At 40.0% G+C, this 24,222-nt stretch overlaps 1 protein-coding gene and 1 long non-coding RNA gene across 6 annotated transcripts in view; one reads left to right on the top strand and one right to left on the bottom strand.

The window, feature by feature from the left end:
* The window catches only part of LOC132518524 (uncharacterized), a 72,352-nt gene extending 53,828 nt beyond the window's left edge, over positions 1 to 18,524 (bottom strand). For both annotated transcript variants that reach the window (XR_009539904.1, XR_009539905.1), the window contains exons 1-3: positions 18,461 to 18,524; positions 18,026 to 18,151; positions 11,472 to 11,569 (exon numbers count right to left, since the gene is read on the bottom strand). This is a non-coding gene — a long non-coding RNA (uncharacterized LOC132518524). The remainder of the gene's footprint in view (positions 1 to 11,471; positions 11,570 to 18,025; positions 18,152 to 18,460) is intronic.
* A 193-nt stretch (positions 18,525 to 18,717) lies between these two features.
* Positions 18,718 to 24,222, top strand: part of FBXO38 (F-box protein 38) — a 52,372-nt gene continuing 46,867 nt past the window's right edge. The window contains exon 1 of one of the 4 annotated variants that reach the window (XM_060143926.1): positions 18,718 to 18,790. The gene's annotated coding sequence lies outside the window, so the exon portion shown is untranslated. Of the gene's footprint in view, positions 18,791 to 19,140; positions 19,310 to 24,222 lie in introns of those variants that run through there. The other 3 variants (XM_060143925.1, XM_060143928.1, XM_060143929.1) reach the window with 3 other exon arrangements.

Genomic DNA, 24,222 nt, shown 5'->3' on the forward strand with positions numbered 1-24,222 from the left:
AAGGAAACATTTTACCTGCAAGTCTTATTCTTTAGTGACAGGATGACTTTGCCCTCAGTGGCACATGTAAACAGTTATTAGCAAAGTGACTTCATAATGGGTTCTAAGGTTCTCATAATGGGGCCACAGCTCTCAGATCATCAACAAAACTGAGCCTTTGAGGATTTGCTATGAACTTTCAACTGAAGGAACTCCCGTGGATGAATCATATTGTTCTTTATGGAAAAGATGAAACCTTTCTCTGTGGCTGTCTTGGCTATTGGCTATTTCTCATGTAAGGATTTATCACAGAACCTCAGGGAGGGAGTAAACATTTGCTCTTCTAAGGGAAGTAACCAGCCAATGATAACTGACTTCTGGATGTTGGGATTTTTGAAATTTTGACATTTCTCTTGGAGTTAACGAATTCACTACTTCAACCAAAATGATTATTGGTGGTTGAGTCCATTTTTTAATATCCTAAGAATTTTGCCACAGAGAGGTTCAGACTCAAGATATTTTAAGGGATGATCCCTAAAATGTACAACGAACATTTGATAAATAATCGGTCTCTGACTTGATAATCAACTTCCTCTCTCCTCCCTCTTCTTCCTGATACTTGCCCACCAGCCAGACACCCCCACACACTTGTGTTGTGCGTGTGCACACACACGAAGGCCTTCTACACAAAGCAGGGTCAGTTTCTGACGTGGCTTACTATTACAGCACAACCCGATGTTATCAAATCTCAAGAGAGGGCTCAGCTCTTCCTAAGTCCAGCAAAATGACACCAACAAGGGAAGTCCGTGATGTGAAACAATCTGCTGGCACGATGACACAGATAGAGGGGGAGGCAAAGAGAAGCTTCAGCCTCAGAGCTGAAAGAAGTCAAGGCTGTGAGGTAGACATAAAGGATGAAGGTAACAGGAACAGTTAACAGTTTGGGTAAGCAGTTGTTGACACAGAGGTCAAACAAAGGAAGACGCTTCCTTAGAAACATAGAGAATTTGGAAAGAGTATATTCAAGACAGGAAATTAAAAAAAATATATATATATATATATGAAGGCAGGTATCTAAGAGTTCTGTCAGCAGGTAGCCAGGATGACTATCAAGAACTAGACTTGTCTCTAAAATGGGTCTAGACAATGTGTGAGCTGCCCAGCAGTGGATGATATGTTGAGTCCCCGGGTTTGAATCTCTCCTGCTTAAGGTCAGCATTAAAGCTAGAATGGGCTAAGGCTGAATTCTCAGGCAGCACATTGTGTGTCAGGCATGAGGAGGGGAAGGAAACAGTGTTTGGGAATCAGGCCTGGTCAGACAAACCTTGTGTGAAGAAGCCGCATATTTTTCTATGATTTTCATGGTTATTGATTTGCATGAGGTTACTTAATGGGCAAAGTAGCTGTTCACATCTCAACACTACATTTTTTTGATCCTTTTACTAAATTTTTTTTTCCAGATATTTTTGGTAACATTGCATATAAGGTAAGTTTGCTACTTCCTGCATAAGAATGATTTTACAATCCTAAGCTTGTAGTATTTCTATTAGGTTGAACCATATTAAACCATGTAAAACTGCTAATATTTGACCATTTTTGAGCTACACAGTGGCAATTTATATGGTTCAAGCTAGACATCTCTGTCAAAATAAATAGTGAGGAAAACCAGGACTCATCCCTGTCTCTTACTCCTCCTTCACCTCCTTATCTACCGCTAGCAATTAAAGCTCCTAATTTTTGATTTTTAATAACTTTCTTCCCTCTAAGTTCATTGCTGATGCTTTCATTGAAGCTCTTCTGACTTTTTGCCCATATTATTTCAAGAACCATCTAACGCTTTCCTTGTACTTAGTTTGATCCAGGGGTTGGCAAACCACGGCCACCACTTTTTGAAAATAGAATTTTATTGGAACACAGGCACACTCATTTGTTTACATACTGTCTCTGGCTGCTTTCAACAACAAAGCTGAGCAACAGAGAGTGTAGTACGGCTTTTAATTGGAAAATATCTACTACCTGGATCTTAATAGGAAAAGTCTGTCAATCCCTACAGTAATCTTCTCCACAACCATAAGAATGGGCCTACTAAAATGCAAATCTGATTGAGACACCACCCTCCTTAAAGCAGGACTCCTACTACCCTTAGCGTAAACTTTTTGCATATCCTCCTTGACCCAGCCTCTTTGTCCCTAAAACGAGAACTCCCCTTTTCTCACTTTAGGTTCTAGCTAACTTAAACCATTTTGGGGTCCTTGCTATTCCCATTTGTCTTTGTACTGTAATTCCCTCTAATTAAATTATCCTTCTTTCTATACTTATATCCAATTTTAGAAGTCATTTTCATTCTTTAGGAACACACTAAAGAATCAATTCTTCGGTAAATCCTTCCCAAACAAACCATATGGGCTTAATCATTAAAAGACGAGGTAAGAGACAAAAACAGTATTTCCCAAAGAGTGATTTGAGTACCTTCTTATAGTATTAGTGATGATTGTAGTTAATATGCCAATGAATATCTTTTACTGCAATAATTATAGCTTTTTAAAATGTGTGTTAGAAAAAATATAAGTACAACTTCAAATTCAAGATATCATGAATATTCATGCTTAGGACCAATCTAAGGTGACTAGTCAAGTTTAAAAAGGCAGCCAATTAAAGAAAAATGGCATATGAATTCAGAAGGAATCGTGAACCAAGTAACTGAAATCTGAGAAACATTACTGTACGTAATGGGAGCCACTGAAGTTTTGTACACAGGGCAGTAGGCTAAAAAACTGGATATATGGATAGACTGTGATCTGAACCTATGGAGTAGGGAATTGTGGCAGCTCATTCCTAATCTGCTCATTACACAGTTCTCATGAACTTTCCAAGCCTCCCTGTTGCCTACAGACAAATTATTCTGTCACTCAAGTTCCTCTAAGACCAGCTTACTCCAACTCTGGTAATATTGAAGAAATCAGGATAAAATGGGGGAGATAACTGGTAAAATCTGAACCTGGTAGCTTCTTCCCTCACTATTCCAGCTTCCTAATCCTCAAAAGACTGAACTATAGCCAGTGCCAGAGTGGGACCACACAGGGTAGCCCAATCCAGGCACAAGAGTTAAAGGAGGGTGGATTTTGATGAACTAAAATGACTCCAGAGGCACCTGGACAATGTTTATAGTCATTATTGCCACTTCCCAGAATAATCTACTTCCCTTCTAAGAAGTTACAGATACAAAATAGTCAAGGATTAGGGCTGAATAGCCTCAGCTGCCTTTCACAGAGAAAATTCCAAAGACTCTGACTGCTGAATTTAAGAGTTTTCATGTTTGAAGTCTAAAAGAAGACATATTTGATCATTATCTCCTCTCTGCACAAAACACCAGAGAACTTATATTAGAAGTCATTAAGAGATCATGCTGGGTAGAGAGTCTGACCTATGAGTTTTGTTTTAGGACATTTCGTGCCATCATTATCAAAAGAAGGCTATACAACGGAAACATACATGCTCCATAAGAGTCAACCCATTATGTGCTTCTAACAATGTTACATATTCTAACTCCTGCGTGTACTGCTTTGCGAACATGTAAGTGAAAACCAAAATCCCCAAACAGAACCCTCTTTTGAGACTCTAATGTGTAGCTGACTGATAACACTTCTACATATTTTGGAAAATGTGTGTGAACTCCTTAAGATGTGATCCTCTAAACTGAAAACAGCATCATTGGAGTTTCAGTTCTGCTGGGTGAATCCAAGGGGCGTGGGGTAACAGGGACTAAAGTGAGATTTTGAGTCTCACCTACAACTCTAGCAGAGAAGCCTCCCTCTATCAGTGTTGAACATTAAGTTTCAATATGAGGTTTTATGTGAAAAAGGTTTTGTTCCTAAAATGTTTGAAAATCATAGCTGTCAGACAAATCGCCCTTTTCAAGATAACAATTAAAGCAACAAGTCTCAGTACTTAGTCAGAAGATCTTGGGTTGAGTCCTGCCCTTGTGGTTAAGTGATACTGGGAAATCTCATAACTCCTCCAAACCTTGAGTTCTTATTTACAAATATGAGATTATATTTACTGCTTCACTTGCTAAATATGCTCTGACCACACTGACTCTTCTTTCCTAATATTTTCAAATGTACAAAGCTCTTTCCTGCTCCAGGACCTTTGGACAAACATAAGAATGTTTTCCCTATGATTTTCACAGGGCTAGTTCTTCCTCTTCATTTAAGTTTCAGCCTATATATCTCTTCCTCACAGATGCCTTCCCTGACCATTCTACCTAGCACAGATTTATCTCTGACATTTTCCACGTTAATATGCTTCTGTTTCCTTCATAATTCTTATAACTCGCACTTTATTTTCTATTTCTTTTTTAAATTAATTAATTTTGGGCTGCTTTTTGGGTCTTCGTTGCTGCACACAGGCTTTCTCTAGTTGCAGAGAGCGGGGGCTACTCTCTGTTGTGGTGCGCAGGCTTCTCGTTGCAGTGGCTTCTTTTGTTGTGGAGCATGGGCTCTAGGCACGCAGGCTTCAGTAGCTGTGGTGTGTGGGCTTCAGTAGTTGTGGCTCATGGACTCTAGAGCGCAGGCTCAGTAGTTGGGGCGCACGGGCTTAGTTGCTCTGCAGCATGTGGGATCTTCCCAGACCAGGGCTCAAACCCGTGTCCCCTGCATTGGCAGGAGGATTCTTAACCACTGCGCCACCAGGGAAGTCCCCTTTTTTCTATTTCTTTATTTCCTAATTTTAAGCTCCATGAAGTCAGAAGGCAGGTTTTTGATTTATTCATAGTACTTAGCACTATGTCTAGTACTTCATAAGCACTGTAAGTACTTATTGAATGAATGAATGAGTTCTTGGGGAGAATGAAAGTAATAATGGGTATAAAAAGCACTTTTAAACTTAACCCTTTAAAAGTTATCTTTTTTTGAAGTTTTATCACTTGTTGTATGGACTCAATCGCTCAGAATTGACAGTGTGGTTAAGAGTGAAGACTGATCCTTATTGACCTGAATTGGAATTTCAGCTCTTCTATTCAAACTATGATCTAGGACAGATAATTAACCTCAGTAATTACCTGAGAGGTTGGCCGTGAGAACTGAAAAAGATAATGCATAAAGGGAGCCTAGCATAATACCTGTCACATAGGAAGACCATCAGTGTCCTTGTTATGTTGCTTCTAACTAGAGGACCAACTGTCCCAGTTTGCCTGAGACTGAGGGTTTTCCTGGGATGCAAAAATTTGAGTGCTAAAACAGGACAGTGTCGGACAGACTGGAATAGTTGTCATCTTACCATCAACATGCTTTCATACCTAGCCCCTAGTTCTCCTTCCATATTTACCAAGTCTTTCCTTCACTCAGACCATAAAACCTATATCATAGTCATCTTCAGCCAGTACTACACTATCTTCCAGACAATCTCAAAACTTCACCTTATAGGCTTCCAAGGGAGTGCTCATGATAATTCCATGGAACACACTGACATTCCTTAGAGGGAAGAGAAACTGTACAGATGACTGCTACCCCTTCTCCCAAATTTATTACTAGCTCTTCACTTCCATCCTTTCTTCAAACTTACTGTCTACCCATTTTCCTAGGATCCCAAGGTTTCAGGGAAATGAAAAGTAACTTCTCAGTGCTAAGAATTTATCCTTAGGGTTTTAGTTTAAAAGCAGGATGAATATTACTCTGTTGAAGTATATAATCCAGGTTTTAATATATTCACAGAGTTGTGAAACGATCAACACTATCTAACTTCAGAATAATTTTCATCAAAAATAAACCTGTATCCATTCTACCATCCCCCCCAGTACCTGGGAATCACCAGTTTACTTTCTGCCTTTATGGATTTGCCTATTCTAGACAATCAATATAAATGGAATCATACAATATGTGGCTTTTTGTTTCCGACTTCTTTCCTTCAGCATAAGGTTATCAAGGTTCATCCACGTTGTACAATATATCAGTTATTTAAGCTTTTTATGGCTGAGTAATATTCCATTGTATGGCTATACCACATTGTTTTTATCCGTTTGTCCATTAATGGACATTGGGTTGTATATACTTTTTGGCTATTATAAATAATATTTCTGTGAATATTCATCTACAAGGTTTTGTGTGGACATATCTTTTCATTCTCTTGGGTATATATCTAGGAGTGGAATTTCTGAGTCATATAGTAACTCTATGTCTAACATTTCACAGGATTGTCAAACTGTTATCCAAAGCAGCTGCAACATTTTACAATCTCACCAGCAATGTGTGAGAGTTCCAATTTCTCCCCAACCTCATCAACATCTGTTATTGTCCATCTTTTTTATGACAACCATCTTAGTGGATGTGAAGTGGCATCTCATGGTTATAATTTGAATTTCTCTAGTGAGAAATGATATTTAATATATTTTCATGGACCGACTAGCCATTTGTATATCTTCTTTGGATAAATTTCTATCCAAACTCTTTGCTGACTTTTTAATCAGATTATTTGCCTTTTTATTGTTGAGTTGTAAGAGTTCTTTATATATTTTGGATACAAGGAACTTGTATCTAATCAGATATAGATTTGCAAATATTTTCTCCCATTCTGTGCATTGTCTTTTCATTTATTGATGGTGTCCTATGAAGCACAAAAGATTTTAATTTTGATGAAGTCCAATTTATCTATTTGTTGCTTGTGCTTTGTCATATCTAAGAAACCGTTGCTTAACCCAAGGTCATAGAGATTTACTCCTGTGTTTTCTTCCAAGAGTTTTATAATTTTAACTCTTACACTTAACTCTTTGACCCATTTTGAGTTAATTTCTGTATATGGTATGAGGTAGAGGATCCAACTTCACTTTTGGTATGTGGATATCCAGTTGTCTCCACACCATTTGTTGAAGACTACTCTTTCCCACTGAAGCATCTTAACATCATTGTTGAAAATCAATTGGCCATAAATATAAGGGTTTATGTCTGGACTCTAAATTCTATTCCATTGGTCTATATGTCTATCCTTATGCCAGTACCACACTGTCTTGATTTCTGTAGCTTTGCAGTAAGTTTTGAAATTAGGAAGGTGGATTCTTCAACTTTGTTCTTTCTCAAATTGTTTTGGCTATTGTGAGTGCTACAGAAAGTATTAAAGGTGGTGTCAAACAATAATGTACAGATCTGTTTAGCATAATAGTTCTAAGAGTAACATACAAGGGAAAAGTAAGTATTCTAACAATAGATGATTGGTTTCAATAATTTATAGTATATCTGCAATTAACAGTTCCTAACAGTTAGAGAAGGAAATGTGTCACTGCTTATGGTAATGCTAAAAATGTAGATGCCCCAGTGACCTCTGAATTTACTGGCAGGAAATTTAGTATTTTCCAAGGTTTTTATTTCCCAAATAGTTCTTAGCATCTCCAAAGATAGTAACAGGACTGAAGGGAAGTACACTTTTCTCAAATTAAATCTTCTCCTTTTCCCAGGGTGGTACCGCCACTTAAACATCCTTGTCCATGCCTCTCCCTGATGTTTAGTACACCTATTTCGTGAGAATCTTCTTCTTGTCCCAGGCCAGTAGAGAAATCCATTCTGCTTCTCATGCCCAGCAGTTTCAGAGATTTCACACATAAGAATTATTTGAGTTCCCAACTTTCACAGTATCTTCTTTAGCCTATAGTTGCTTTCTTTTCAGATTATGAAGGCATTCCAAATGTGAGACCAGGGCATGTACATAATAAGATGAGGGGGGTCAAGCACACTTTTACACTGACAACACATGCGCCTCCATCCTTCAGGTTCCAGTTCAAGTTCTGTCTGATACTTTCTTTCTGCATCCTGGGGCAGTCAGAAGGTTGATCTGCTTGAGAACACCAAAACTCTCTGGCTAAACATTTTGCTTAAAGGCTCATCCTTTTTAAGCCATATATGATTTTTAAAAAGTCCCACTAGACCTTACGCATTACGTTTTCAAAAACCATCATGATACAATGTTAAGTTAAAAAAGAGAAAATGTAAGGATATAAAATGATGTATACAGTATGATCAGACTTTTGAAAATATATTTATTACATACATACCAAAATATAAAATATTAAAGAGACTACATGATGGGGAGTTTTTGAAAACTTATAAATACACCTGACTTTAATTTAATGTTTATTATATGTCAGGCACTGTGCTTGATGCTACATAGGAATTATCTTATTCAATATTCAAAACAATCCTATGAAGTAGGTATTGGTATTAACTCCCATTTTATAATTGAGATTTGGAGAATTTAGGGACTTATTCAAGATCTCATAGCTCATGAGGGGAGAAACCAAGAAACAATTCCAGAAATCTAAAATTCAGAGCCCTCAAGCTTAACTTCACATTATCTTGATTAGAATCTTATATTTGGCCAGAGCCTTAGAATTTTTTAAAACAATCTCTCATTATTTGTCCATTTGTTTCATGAATCTTTAATAAACACCTAGTAAGTTCCAGACACTGTGCTAGGTGCAGGTAAAGTGAAAAAAAAAAAGAATAAGATACTATTACTCTCAGGCTATTACTATAAATAATACAGGTATATAATTAACAGCCTGCTAGAGTTTAGAAAGTACTTTCCTAAACAGGGCACCTATGAAACCCATACCAATACTGCATGGTAGGCAGGGACGAGATTATTCCCTTTGTACACATAAAAAGAAAAGACTCCAAAGTTAATTGCTTTGCCCAAGTCAAATAGGAAGTATTTACAGAAGATGAACAATGTTTTTTATTTCCTATGTGGCTACTGTTACTTTTTTTATTTAATGGACCACTTTTTCAAGAAAAATGCAATAACAGAAGTCCACCGACTATAATTTATCACAAAATGTAGTAATTGGCTTGCTGTTGTTATTACATTTCTGCTGAAGACAAATATTTTCACTTATGTTTTCCACACTGCTGTATCTATCTTTTTCTTGACCATTATGCTCTTTGCTGCCCCACAATATGAATCCTCCCTGTTTGTAGTTCATAGAGCACTTTCACTATGAGCCTCCAAGAGCCTATCTCAGTAGGTACCCAAAATGACCATAATTATGGTGATTTTACAAATAAGAAAATTCCGGTTCAGGAAAGTGAAAAGATTTTCCCATGGTTCTTCAGGGAGTCATTGTTTTCCCTTGCCCCTACTTCAACATACAAGTTTATACATTTGCTAAAAGCTCTAATAATATTTCACCATGATTACAAATTAGAGGGGTCTCCAGAGTGAAGGCGGTATTGACGGGAGAGGCAAATCTTTGTAGTTCCGGGTTATTTTTAAGTTAAGAGTTTACAGATCAAGACCTGTCTTTGCTTAAAATCCCTATAATAGTACACCCAGAGTAGAAGGAAGAAAGGTTGTATTTCATACAAATTGTCACTAAATATTTATATCAATTTCTCTTAGAGCTTTGCACCTCACTCTTACAATTCAACACAGTGGAAAATGTCAGAAGGTCAAAAAATCTTGAATGTGAAGTGATTTTCCTTTGTTCGTCATGAGTGAACCGATTTGAATCAAGCATCATCTTTCCTTCAAAAAGCGGAATTCATTGTATTTTCTTATTTTTAAAAAATCAATAAATCTTATCCTATGGAAAGCTCCTCTTTAACTCAAGATATATTTAATGAGATGCACCAGAATTGTGTTTGTTTTTAGAAATACAGAGCTGAGTAGGAAGTGACCCCTGAGTTTAAGCAACTCACAGTCTGGTAGGCTAACTGGACAATTCATTCATTTATTCAGTAAATATTCTTTAAGGACTTATGAAACTGAGAGACTTGGCTAGATTCTGGGTCCTCAATGGTACTCAAAATAAGTCTGTACCCTTGTGCAGTTTACAATCCAGTGAGGGAGCAAGAAAACATGATTAAAAAAATATAATAAAATGTGAGAAAGAGAAAAGCAACCCATGACATCCAGGAGCTGACCATGGCATTGCTATAGTTTGGCCTTCTACTCACAGCTAGGCCTTGATGTTCTCCTGTTTATCATAAACAATTTCACAAAACATGAACATCCAACAAAGCTGCTCTGCAACCATGATGTATCAAGACAAAGACAATACTACTCCATAATTACGCCTGAACACAGGCAAAACATAAACATTACCCAAACTACCAAACATCCCCTATCTAGGCTAACATGAGTGACTGTTGCTTCTTTACCAATTACAACTTTAGCCTGTGGCTATTCTTCCCTCCTTCTAAATAAGACTTTTTAAGATACCAAATCATAGAATTACTCTCACTTCCTAAAAGCATCCAATCCAGGGCAAAGCCAGTCTTCCTTAAAATTTCCCTAAATCAACCTAATAATCCCAAATCCTACAGTAAATCCTTCCTAGTATCCTTTTACTGAGATACCCTATGGGTTCCATGCGTGTTCTCCCTCGCGGTGATGAATAATAAACCCAATTTGTCCAACTAAAGTGCTCCTCGCGGTCTTTGACAAATGCAAAACTTGAAAGTGGCAACAATACCATGCCTGTTGTTCAAACCCTCTTTTCTCACTTCTCTCTGCAGGGGCGTTGACAGGGGTATAAAGAATATGAAAATAGGTGATACTTGAACTCTTAAATTAAGGGGTAGGGAATAGTTTATTCATTTATTTATTCATTCATTGGCTTATATGCTAACTTGTTCCAAAAATAATTTAATGTGGCTGATATTATTCAGTGGATTCAGAGGTACAAAGTAGGGGGCAGCTCCTTGAGAACTGTCATATAAAGACAACACTCCTGACCTAAGGAAACACCTAAAGACAATGGAACGCTAAGGTGGAATGGGGGTACTCCAAATAACACTGATGTTTAATGGGACACCCCTTCTCTAACAGCTGAGGCTCCCTCTACCCTTTCCCCAACGAGGGATGACATATTAATCACCTGCTGTCAGGTTCTACCTGATTTCCTGTCCTTATAAGCATCTTCTTCCCTTTATTAGAGACCCTTTATTCCCATCTCCATTTTCAATTCCTATCCACTACTGGTAACAAGTCTGTTCTCAGGTTCTAAAAGAAAAATCCTCACTTTTTCCTGTTAGTCTTGAAGAACTTAAGAAGCTCTAGATCAATTCTCAGGTAAGTCCAAGTCAAGTCACTCTTAGTCAAATCTAATGATTTTCAAGTAGAGCAGTACTGTTCTCTTAAGAGGCGTTTAAAAATATGTTGGGATGTGATTTTTGCTTGTCACAGTGACTGGAGTGGTAGTACTAGCATTCAGGGGATGAAGGCCCTGCAATGCACTGGACAGTCCCACGCAGTAAAGAAGGGACCCATCCAAAATGCCAATAGTACTCCTACTGAGACACATCTTACCCATAGATGGAAAGTATCTATCACATCCAACCCTCCTGCTTCTCCCCATGCCCACACCAGATATCAATAATCAATGTCAGTATATGCCACTGAGCTGAATATGGTTTCAAAAATCTTTCTCAACATAGCAATCCAAGCATGCTGTGTCTATCAGATTTGGCATGGATGACAAATCTATCTGCCATTCCTGCCCTTACCTTTTTCTGTTTAAGACTAAGGAAGCTTCATTGTTCTTGAGATGAAGTCTTCACCTGGCACCCTGGTCCTATTCCATTTCCTTGCCTTGGTCATCTGACTGTAACAGAGAAGAAAAAACCTGAAATGTACATGATAGCCCATTCTCAAGGCTCTGTCTTCCAAACTTGACCTTTAAAGGTATAAGACTTTTCATTTGTATAGAAATAAAAAGTTGCAGAACAGAGAATAACACTGGCTTGTTAGAAGTTTACAGGAACATTGTGACCTGACCTATGTGGACAGCTGGAAGCACAAAGGATTCTGGCACCAAGAAGTTTACAACAACCAGTCACACTCCCTCCCCTTTTTGTATAAAAGCAGCCTGAATTCTAACTCGGGTAAGATGGTTCTTGGGGACACTAGTCCACCATCTTCTAGGTCTCCTGGCTTCCCAAATAAAGTTGCTATTCCTTGCCCCAATACCTCGTCTCTTGATTTTTTGGCCTGTCATGCAGTGAGCAGTATGAGCTTGGACTTGGTAACATGACTGCTCTCCCAGGTCTTCTAAGACAAGGGCCCTATCAGCAATGTGACCTCTGTGGCTGGGACCCTGCACCGTCCCAACAGGTCTAACAACAAATGCCTGCCTGCCGGCATTACCTCTCTGAAGGCTTGCTCCTGGTACAGTGAGTGAGCTACACCCTCTAGTGGGGAAACTACATGTAGCATATTGAACTTCTTTGGAAGAATAACACCCAAAAGAAAATCCAGCTCAGTGACTGAATTTTTAAAAAGGGGGGTGGGGGAATGTGAAGTGAAGTGGGGGAGGTAGGGAGGATTTCCATGGCACCTGTACTTGAAAAGTCCAGAGGAGTCTCTGAATTCAGGCATGGCTAGATACGGAGTCTCAAAAAATGTTGCCAGAATCTTTCTCTCTCCATGTTTTGGATCCATCCATGCTCTCCTCGAGGTTGTCTTCATTCTCAGGCTTTGACCACCCCATCCCGTTCCCATTGCAGTGGTAGACACTGGCAGTTCTAGAGATACAACTTCAGTAGAAGAGAACTTTCCTTTCTCAAAACAAAAGATTTGATGCTTATTAGACTAGTTGGGATAGGACTGCTGAATCAGTCTTTAGTGCTACAAGCATGTTTAACTATTACTGAAATTGAAATGGACTGATTTACAAGGCATTGCAGGAGCCAGGGGTGAGACAGCCCTGCTACGTGGACTAGAAGAGGATAAAGAACTGTTCCCCAAAGGAATATTGAGGCACTACTGCCAGGAGAAATGAAAGAAGTCAAGCAAAAACAACATGCATTGACACTACCCTTTCTGGATGCCATTTTTCCCTCCTCTGAATCTGAGGTTGTCCTCAGACCTGCCCAGAGCTCAATCCCCTGCTATTTTTCTGCCTCTACAACACTTAACTGTTTAGCCTATTCGTATCACAATAAGTTATGGTACTCCCAGGAGCTGAAACACTTTACTATATTGGCAGAAGGCAAGGAAATGTCACCCAGAGAGCTAAAGCTTCTGGAAAATACACTTTCGTACCCATACAAAATCATTTGACATCCTGGCCCACAAACCATGGGCAGTCTGGTGTCCTCCCAAATTCAGAGGACCGCAGGGCATTTACGTTCTCATGGTTCCTTCTTGCTCTGTATCCCTAATTTTGCAGAGCTCTCCAGCAGCCCCTCATTTCACCTTTTAATACTGACACCTCATTCTCTACCACTTTAATGCAGGTTAGACTCTCCCCATCTTCCTTCATTCCTCAAGCACTTTCAAGGCTATTTGGGGGTAACAAACGTTTTCTGAACGTCTGGGATAATAGAGGAGATTAATGGCTAACGTAGCATAGGAAATATATTAGGACTATTCTGGTTAAGAGTGATGAAATCTAACTGAAACTTAGGTCAAACAAGAATTGTGTGGGTTCATGTGATTAGGAGGATCCAGGGTGGGTCTTAATTCAAGCACCGCAGTAATGCCAGGAGTTTTACTCTCCACCTCTGCCCTCTGCTAGTCTATGAATTTCATTACATGCTGGTTTCATCATCTCCCATACAGACTCCATCTACATGATGATATAATGGCTGCTACCACCCCCAGGCAGGTGTTCTCATAGTTCAAGAGCCAAAAGGAAAAGGGTTGGGGGTGGGAAGAAGGGAAATCATGGGGCTTAGCCACCCCCCACCATCAATATGCAACTGCAATCCCCCAGTACAGGGAATTGAATTTTTTAAGTAAGTGTCTTATAACCTCCAAAAGATTAAACGTAAGCACAGAAATGAGGAATAAATCACATCTATATTGTAGTTTGGGTTAAGAAACAGTCTACAAATAATTGTAATTTAAAATATTTATATTTTAAGAAAATATAGCATAGTAAAGAATATGATGGATGAATCTTATGATTCCAACTTGAAATTTTTAATTATTGATTTAAATTTAGAATTTTAAGAGAAAATTTTATTAAGACTGTAATGTTATTGGCATTTTGAAAAGTTGTCATTTGCCATATTTATGTTTAATTGAATAGACTTGTAACATTTACTTGTGAAGGTTTTTTGTTAAACAATTGAAGTGCTTAAAAGCAAAAACTGAGTGTATTTATCCTTTCCTTAATCCCTTCTTCAACTAAACTTAGCTGTGTGCCCAGCCCCCCGTTTATGTTTGAGAAACTGATTCACCTGGATGTTTATTTGATTGTCTCCCTTTACCAAACTGCAGGTAGAAACATATCCACTTATCATCATTGTTCCCTTGCACCTAGTCCAATGCCTCGCCCCCAAAATATTTGTTGAATGAATTAATGAACCATGTCAGGCTCAAAATGCAACCAGCTTTTGAAAACTACAACTGCTTTCTACCTGCTACTTTTGGAATTTAAGGGAGATCAGTTTCCATCTCAGTATTGGGCTCACCTAGCTGGGCCCAGTTCACCAGCACTTTCCATTTCTTTCCTTGTAACAACTGGATGAGGTTGATTCACCTTCTACTTATAGGGGGGGCAACTTGCTCATTTAGTCAAGGTCAGGAGAGTCATAGGGTATGTGAGGGGAAACAGTGAGTCCTGTGTGCACATAGGACGTGATGTTTGTGAAGCAAAATGAGATTGAAATGGTAGGCTGCAACCAATGAATACTGGGCCTTGGAAGTCTGATTAACAAGTTACAAATGTATACTTCAAGGTTTAAAGTTGAAGAAAAAATGAGCCATTGACACATTACCCAGTGTGCTTTAGGAAGATTAATCAGATTGTTATTTGGAGGAAAAATTATAAGATTGCACAAGAGGAATATGGGTTTTGAAGTAAGACAGAGAAAATTTCACAATGATTATCTTTATTTACTGGCTGTGTGAGCTTTAGCAAAATGCTTAACCTCTCTGAACCTGAGATACATTACCTGTAAGATGGGGCAAGCAATACTTACAGAGTTCATAGGGATTAAATATAATCATGTATTTAAAAGGGTTGGTAGAGAGACATTGTGATTAAAAAAATACAAAACAAAACAATAAGAATTTGCAAGAGAGACACTAGAGCCAGGATGATGATACAGAGACACAACTAAGAAGTAGTGACAGAGAAGCTCATGGGGGAAGGAGAAGTGAGCTGAAGAGGGTGTCTGTAATTACTATTTCAAGTGTAGCTGCATAGAGCCTGGACTCACTCAGTGTCTTCTGTGCTGCTTGGGCATCCTGACATTCCACTGTGCCAGGATTTCCCAAATTTCACTCAAGTGTTCTTGTAGATGATGTCTCCCAGATTACCTAGAAGCAGAGACTGTTTCCTAGTCATCTTTGCAGCCCTGTCTAACATATTCCCAGGTCCCATGTAGTCTCTTAGTAAACGTTGGCTGATGGTAAATAGCTCTTGGCATTTCAAACAACTTTTTTTCTAAAAAAATAACTTATTTACTCTCACACCTCTAGAGATCAGGCTAAAAGATCAGCACTAGAAGCAGTGACAGGGAAAACACAGTAAGGCTATTTATTTATTTGTTATTTTTTTCTGCCGCACCACGCAGCACGCGGGATCTTGGTTCTCCGACCAGGGATGGAACCCGTGCCCCCTGCAGTGGAAGCACAGAGTCTTAACCATTCGACCTCCAGGGAAGTACCAAGGCTAATTATTTAAAAGAAAGCTTTTTGAGTTTCTGAAGTTTCATTCCAAATCTTTTCACTTTCTTGGGACATAACCTTGATCTTGAACAGTATGGTCCAAATTAAAAATGATGAACAAGGGCCTAGTTCCTTTATGCTCACTCCGACCTCATGTTTATAAAAGCCTCCTATGCAGCTTTTTCTTTTCTTTTTTCCTTTTGTGTGTGTGCGTGTGTGTGCATGCCTAATCTACCACCTTGTGTTTGGTTTTGAAACTTCGATTCCTTACGCACATACCTACGTACAACATCCTTTCACAGCATTTCCTTATGTAACTTGGGAAAATTTATGATGCTTTTGAAAGTGAACTTCATGCTAAGAATATCACAACCTAAGAATTCAGCCCTTGCAACTTCAAACACTGCTGAGAAGAAGGAAGAAAAAGAGGCTTCTGAAGAATCAAACAGTAACTGCTAACCTTTGCGGAATATTTGCTATGTGCCAGGCACTCTTTAAGTGGATTACAAATATTACCTCACAAAACACAAATGAGAGAAAGGTGGTGGAGAAATTGGAACCCTTGCACTGTTGGTGAGATTGTAAAATGGTGCAACTGCTATGGAAAAATTAAAAATTACCATGTGATCTAGCAATCCCACTTTGGGGTATATATCCAAAAGAATGGAAAGCTGGACCTAGAAGAGATATCTGCACACTAATATTACCTGAAGCATTATTCACAAATGTCTATTCACAACAGACGTTTGGGAAGCAACCCAAATGTCCACTGATGGATGAACGAACAAAATATAATACATGCATACAATGCAATATTATTCAGCCTTAAAAAAAAGCCTGACACATGCTACAGCATGGATGAACCTTAAAAACATTATGCTAAGTGAAAAAAGCCAAACAAACAGGGACAAATATTGTCCACTTATATGAGGTACAGGGAGTAGAACGGTGGTTGCCAGGGGCTGTGGTGGGCAGGTGGGGGTTGTTACTTAGCGGGCATAGAGTTTCAATTGGGGGGATGAAAAAATTCTGGAGGTGGATGGCAGGGCAGTTGCACAACAATGTAAATATTCTTAATGCCAATGAGGTACTTAATGCCACTGTGCACATAAAATTGGTTAAAATGGTAAACTGTGTTATGTGTATTTTACCACAATTAAAAAGAAATCATGTAAAGAATCATTCATGTACAGACTCAAGACTGTACTGGTGGGGCTACCAGCCTTCCTTTTTGATGCATGTGCTAATAAAATCTACATACATCCCTCCAAGAACAAACAGTTAAAAACAAACAAATGAGGTAAATTAAAGCGTGGTAAAGCGTGGTAAATTAAAGATGGCCATAAATTCTTTGCTACTCGTTCAATTAAGAGGAGGAATCTTCCCTATCTCCCCTTGAATCTGGGGAGATTCCTTGATTAACAAAATGTGACAGAAGTAACTTCTACTCCCAAGGCTAGATCATATGAAGTCCTGTCCTTGAGCTTCCTGCTGTATGGCTTGGAACAGCTCACTTTCTGCTCTATTTCCGAGTGTTCCCTATCAGAACCCAGCGATTTGCCCTGAGAGATCCAAACCAGAGGGAGAAGACCATGTGTAGGCACTCTGGTGGATAGCTCTAGATGAGCCCCTAGAGGGCTTACACCTTAAAGTGCCTACAATATAATCTCCATTGGAGCCCAAAGTTAACTAAAGTCTCAGCTGACATCGAACTTCAAATGCATGAAACCCCAATCTAGAACTGCCCAGCTGAGCCCAGTCAACTCACAGAATCCTAACAAATTATATGTGATAGCCACTAAATTCTGCAGTGGTTTGCTATGCAGGTACCACAATGATGTCCATTTTTACCTAACAAACCCAAGGCTTAGAACTGACATCTCAAGGTCACAGAGCGAGTACTCTATGGTTGGTTGAACCTGCAGATGTGGACTGCAATACGGAGGACCTACTGTAAAGTTATAAATGAATTTTTGGCCCCTAATCCCAGAGGTATTCAAGGGTTACCTGTACTTAGGGGCAAGAACTCGGGATTTGGAGGGTAAAAATCTGGGTTTCTGTCTAGCTGTGTGACACTGAGAAATTACCTATGTAGACATCGAATGCTGCCTGCCATTTCAGTTAGCAAAGAATGGTGTGGCCGTCAAGCCATCAATCATTGCAGCTGTCCCTGAAGGTGCACCCTACGGGGAGTCAGGATGGAGAAAAACAGGATTACAGACCCTAGACGCTTACGGTACATATCAAAGGAATGATTTCAATAAGCCCAGATTCTCACATCTTCTCACACATAAAAAAAGAGCTAAAGTCACTAATTTGACATGTCTGTTTTTTCTTTAATCAGCAGTAATATTTTCATGTTCAACTACCTGTTTTTGTTTTGCGTTTTGTTTTTGTTTTCTTTTGCAAAATCTCCTACATATCTTGGTTCCTCCCTTACCTCTTCAGAACAGTCCGTCGGAGATATGAGAGGCTGTCTCCCGGGCTCAAGTCCTCAGCAAGTGCGCTGAATAAAACATAATTCTCAACTTCCAGGTTGTGCATTTTTTTTCAGTCCATATCCTCTCTGAAGATAATTTTTATAAGGAAAAAAAAACCGGGTTAAACTGACTCCTGCCCATACGGCACGGTGTCAGGGAGTTTTCAATGAGACAATGATGTGAAAACCCTTTGGAAACTATAAAATATTGTAAATTACGTGTAGCGACAATGCCACAAAAGTAGGGAAGGGCTTATTTAACATTGACATCTTTAACTGCCCCAACCCCCCAAAAAAAAAGATTTTCTGTTTTCAGGTGAACGAATTCTGGAAATATCGCTACTGGAACCTAGCTCGCTACTTTACAAAAGAGAAACGCGAAGACCGAAAGCTCACCCAAAGCCAACAAAAAACAAACCGCAGAATCACAAGCATTTATCCGGCGTCCGACGCTAGACGCTTTGGGCGTGGCGCCGCTGTCACGTGAATGAAGGACGCGCCCCCAGCGCGCTCCGAAACGCCACGCTTAACATGGCTGCCGGGCCTGGACACCCGCGCCCCACACCCAGCATGGGCATGGGGAGCGGGCCCAGCCCGGGATACCAACACTCCGGAAGTGCCCGAGGGGCGGCGGAAGCGGAAGCGCCCCGGCGGTGGGGGCCGCGGGAAGTGTATGTTGCGTTTCTCCCTCCCTCCACCACTACAACAAACGGAGGGCTGGCGTAGGTGAGGCGGCGGCCGGGTGGGCCGGGGGCGGGCGGCGGACTGCAGAGCCCGGGGTGCGTGCGGCGGGTGGAGGCGGCTGGATGGGGCTCTGCGGCCCCCGACCGCTCGGGCTCTTGGTCTTCGGCCCCTTTCGGGCCTAGAGCTCCCCGAAGAGCCGGGATTGGGTTTGTGGTTCTTGGCCTTCTAGGCCCTGGTGACAGGGTTTGCCACCTTGCCTGAATCTGGTCCAAGATCCCAGGATACAGAACCCTCCCTGAGTCTTGATTTTCTCAACAAAATGGGGACTTTTGGCCTGGCCAACTTCTGGGACCCCATCCCACTCTGGGCGTCAGAAGTTCCACGATTTTAACGTTAAGTCAGTGTTTAAGCCCGTGTGTTAAGGACTGTAGTCAGCTTACTGAGGAGATGTTCTGAGCAGGACGCAGTGAATACATCTTTGAGAGGCGGCCAGCTAAGGGATCGGGAGCCCGGAGTTCTAGACTTACCTCGTCCACCGACTCACTCTCTGACCTTGCCCAGGTCCGTTACCCTCTCTGTGCCACGGTTTACGTATCTGTAAAACAAAGGTGTTGGATGCTTCTGATCCCCCTCCTAGCTCTAAAATCAGGTTCTCAACTCCCTTTCAAGGAATCTTACCTTAGAGACAGGCCAGAAAAGCATCTCTTCCCTGCATTTTGTGTAGCCAGGATGACTTACCAGAGGTGTCTACCATGTTTCTTTCCAGACGCCAAATCGGCCAAGGGCAACTGGCACTTCGTAAGGTTCCTATGTTTCCTGTGTAGTGGAAAGCTCTGTCCTGAAGACTTTGTTTTAGAAACCTATACCAGCAGTGTAAAACACGCAAATGTGAAACATAGGAAACCTTTGTTTTTTATCTTAAAACTGCTATTAAATTGCTGGATTACCTTCCTATTTCTGGACTGGAGATTTCTCATCTGACAAACGAATAAGTTAGATTAGGTCACAGGTTCTTAATCCCCTTTCCCATAGTCTGCACGAATGAAGAATAAAATAATGGCTCCATAAAGCCATGATTTTCTGGGGGAGGGAAGAGGTGAGGTGTGGAGAGTACATATTATGTAGCCATATAGATTGAAAAATCTGTGCTTGTAATTTTTAACTTTTTTTGACAATTACTGGTCTAGGTTATCACTAAGGTTCTTTCTCTTTAAAATTTGTGATGCTGTGATTCTTATGTCCTCTTTGGGTAAAGAATATAGACTTGTGTGTTTGTTTAAATGACTGTGTGCCTGGAAGTACACACTTTAGTTAAAAAAAGATACACAATGGGAGAAGAAGGAAAAGCTAGATTACAGTAAGGAAAAGTGACATAGTGAAATAAAATTGAACTTGAACTAGAGTTAAAGACATGGATCCTTGTTTCAGCACTGGTATTGATACTTTCTGGGTTTGTGACTTTGGGCAAGGCAGCTTACCTCTCTGGTTCTTACTTTCCTTATCTTGGAAAATGAAAGATTGGACTGGATGACTCCTGGACATTTTCAGTACTATAATTCTGTTTTCTTATTTGTTTTTTATCTGACCAGCTTGGTGGATGTGGTGCGGCATTTCTTTAGGCAAGAGAGGCTGTTCTAGGAAGTAGACATAGAAGATCTATGATGAGGAATGGTGTCAAATTGACATGCAATATTACATTGATATGAGCAAGCTGAAGCCAATAGAAACTGAAGAAGGGTGTTAGAAACCTGAAGGGCAGGGGAGCCCTTGACCAGATAAGGATGATTGAAGACATTGGGAAGTTTTAAATGGGAGAGAGATATTTTTGGTGAGGTTAATGAAGGGGAATTTAAGTTATAGTAATTGAAGTGGCTGAGTTGTCAGAAACTGTTGGTAGAATCTGTCTCTACTGTGAGACTGTAAGCTTCATGGGAGGAAAGACTTTGTCACCACCTAGCACCTAATAGGCAATAAAAAAGTAGTCGAGTGAGTGGTTGGTTGGATGGACTGATGAATAGATAGAAAATAACAATTCTCTGGAGAAACTCCTTTTTAAAAAATTGCTATTAATTAGATACAGAATGGGGAAATTGATTCAGCATTGTGAAAGTTTCATAAAAGAAGAGGTCCCTAAGTTTTCTCATTAGTTGTAAGGTAAGTCGGTTTATTGCTGCCCTATAAAGTATGTTAGTAAGAGACAAACACGTACCTTGGAGGGTCCAGTGTGATCTGAGTAAGAGAGTAATTAGAAGAATAAGACAGGGATGAAAGAGGATGTTGACAAGATGGAACAGGTGTAAGAAGATTTCTAAGTTGTGCGTAGGGACTAAAAGAGTAGGTTTATATAGGACTTTTATAGGTATCAACGATTGTCAGAATTGTGTACAGTACATGTTAAAACCTCTATAATGAAAGTAGAGAATAAAAAGGAAAATGATTTTTGCAAGCAAGGAAATGTTGGTGCTCCTCAACAAGAGGTTGAAGTAGCCTGGAGGGTTAAGGTTTAAAAGATAGGGATAAATCTGGGAGCAACCAGAATGAATTAACTTAGTAGAGGATAGTGTAGTCTAGTTTGGGATAGGAGGAGATTTGAACCGGCAGGTTGCAAGGAGAGGAGCACACCTATGTGTTAATGAGAAGGACCTTCCTTACCTTGTTGGGTTTCTCAAGTTTAAAGAATGCTCAGAAACAATTCAGGCTTACTACTTAGAACATACTTGGGCCACTAGGACAAAAGTGATGCTTCCTGTGGCTAAGGTCTGCTAAACAGCCAGCCACAGGATGACTGTAGGAGACCCAGGGCTGCTGTAGGCTACTGTGTGTGAGCCAAATTAGATGGACCACAAGCTCTAATTTGTGAAGGAGGGTGTGGTCAGCAGCAGTTCTATCAGAGCATCGAGAAGTGCATCTCCAAGCACTGGGGCATAGCTCTGGAATGTAGGCAGCCAGCCGAGGTGCAAAGGATTGACTTGATGACAGGTTGTATAGTGTAGGCTGAGAAATCTGAATCCCAGCCTGAACTCTGACACTTAATATAAGCCCTTGGCAAGTGACTTATACCCTGTGGTTCTGTTTGTCCATCTAAAAATTGAGGGACCAGCCTTGGATAGGGTCCTCTGGATGAGCTTCCATGTCTCTGTGAAGCCCCTGAAATTATATATGAGTCTGGGTGTGTTTTGTTTTTGTCTTGGGGGGATGTACAGCTTTCATCATAGTCTCAGATGGGTTTGTGACCCACAAAAAATTAAGAACTGTGTGACCCTTTAAGTCTGTGAAGGACTCTTCACCTTTTAACTTTCTGGGATTCAAAATGATATTTCTTTGAGGTTTAGAATCTCAGCCTCCAGGACTTGCTGACCCTAAAAAATGACACCTAGTGCTGCAAAATGTAGTCTCTGCATATTTATACCCACTTGTTATTTATACTCACCTCTCCCTTACCCTCCATAACTCCTCTGCTAGGCCCGTTCCTATGTGTCATCTTTATCTACTGTTGATAACTGGAATTCCCTCTTTTCCTCTACTTGCTGCTGCTTTGGACCTTCTCTACCTTATTGAGTTTCTCAAGTGGTGAGTGGTGATATTTTGGAGATAGGGGTAGGAAGAAACCAAGACACAGAAGACCAGTCATGGCAGTTTTCTATTCTCACCTGCTTTTATCCCTCATCCCACTAAAAGACAAGCAATTGAGAGAGAACATGCACGTATAAGAGAGACTCTGTCATCACTAGGTCTCCGTCTTTCATGGTGTTTTCTTTTCAAACAGGGATACCAGGCCTCTGTACTCAGTGCCTGGGATGAAATGCTCTCAGCCTAGTCCAGTCATGTATTTCACTTAAGTGATGATGAAGCCAGCTTTAGTTGAAACAGTTGTGTGGGGTTTTTTTGTTGTTGTTTGTTTTTTTAAGTAGAGTTTGAATGGTGGTGAGGGCAAATAATTGAGTCCTTGAATGAGCCTTTTATCTCCTTAATATTGCCAGGGGCACCTACTTGGACTGGAGAGGACTGAGGAATTTCCTCCAGCTATGGGTCCTGAACTGTTAAAGCCCCTAGATGGAAGATGGCGGTCTTATCCTTTACCCCAACGTTCATCTCCACAAGTCCCTTTCCCACCGAAGCCTTGTAGCAGGGGAGTCACTACTCCACCTGCTGCCAAATAAATAGCTCTGTGATCAAGTTTTCAATTCTAGATGTGATATGGGAACTATGTTACAATTTCACCTAAATTTTTGTTGTAGTCTTCTTAATTTAGGCCCTTTGGTAGTAGTGTTAATGCATAGTAGGTTAAATGGATCTTTGTGGGCTTGCTGGAGACTTAACCTAACCTCTCTATAATGTTGTATAATGTCATATCTGTGAGTAAATATTTTTGTAAGTTCTAAACAAGGGAACTTTATATAAACTCAGTGATATTTAAGGTGCAATCTATTGGTTTAAAATTTCAAGTGTATGTTGTGCACTGGAGCTACTAAATCTGATTCACACAAAACCACAGTATTGCAAAATAAGGAGCAATAAAAGGTGGAGTCATAGATGAGGGTGGAAATTATTAAGTGGTGTGGATTTGCTGAAGGAAAAGAAGGGGGAAGGGCCAAGAAGGATTTTCACTTAGAGGATGAAATCAAGAACGTGGTATCCATGAACGGTTAGAGTTGTCAAAGGTGAGGGTGTAAAAGGTGAAGCATGTGCTAAATAACATAGCTGGAGAATTAATCCATGGTTGGATTGGTCTGTACTGGTTTATAGCCTTGTCAATGTATTTGAATGCCTCAGTGTAGCTAATTGTTATGTGTTCCTATTGGAGTAAAGTATGATTGCATTTTTGCCAGGGTTACAGGCTTGTTTCTGAGATCACTGAGTGCTGTGGTGGCAAAAATAGGAGCGTGAAATGGTTCTTAGCAGCCTTGCAGCTACTGGGCACATATGGAATAATGGAAAGACTGATGGATATTCACACATCAGACGTGTGATTTGTTATCACCCAGTGGCAGGAGATTGAGATTCTCTTCCTTTTCCTGGCAGAGACATGATCAATATAATACTATCCAAGTTGCTATGGGAGAAGCTAATGTTAGTTAAGTCTCACAGGGAGCTCAGAAGAGGAGTTTAGTAGGAGACGTTTTTTCAGAGGACTTAACGTTTAACTAGATTTTGAAGGCAGAATAGTGGTTTTCCAGGCCAAAAAAAAGAAGGAAGGGAAGGACATTAGATTTAATAGCTTACTAGGAATAAAAGATGAATGTTAAACAAATGGATGAACTGGGATACTGGTGTGGCTGGAGTGAGCAAGTGATAAGAAGTGAAAGATGAGATTGGAAAGGTGGCTTGGTCAGGTTGGAAAGATTTTATCCTCTGCAAACTAGGATTTCTTGTAGGCTGATTTGGTTTCTGTTTGATCATGTGTATTAAATTTCTTTAAAAACAAATTCAGTGAACTGTAGCTCATGTACCTACTCTTTGCAGAATTCCTTAAG

The sequence above is a fragment of the Lagenorhynchus albirostris genome, chromosome 3, assembly GCF_949774975.1.
Source record: "Lagenorhynchus albirostris chromosome 3, mLagAlb1.1, whole genome shotgun sequence".
NCBI classification, from domain to species: Eukaryota; Metazoa; Chordata; class Mammalia; order Artiodactyla; family Delphinidae; genus Lagenorhynchus; species Lagenorhynchus albirostris.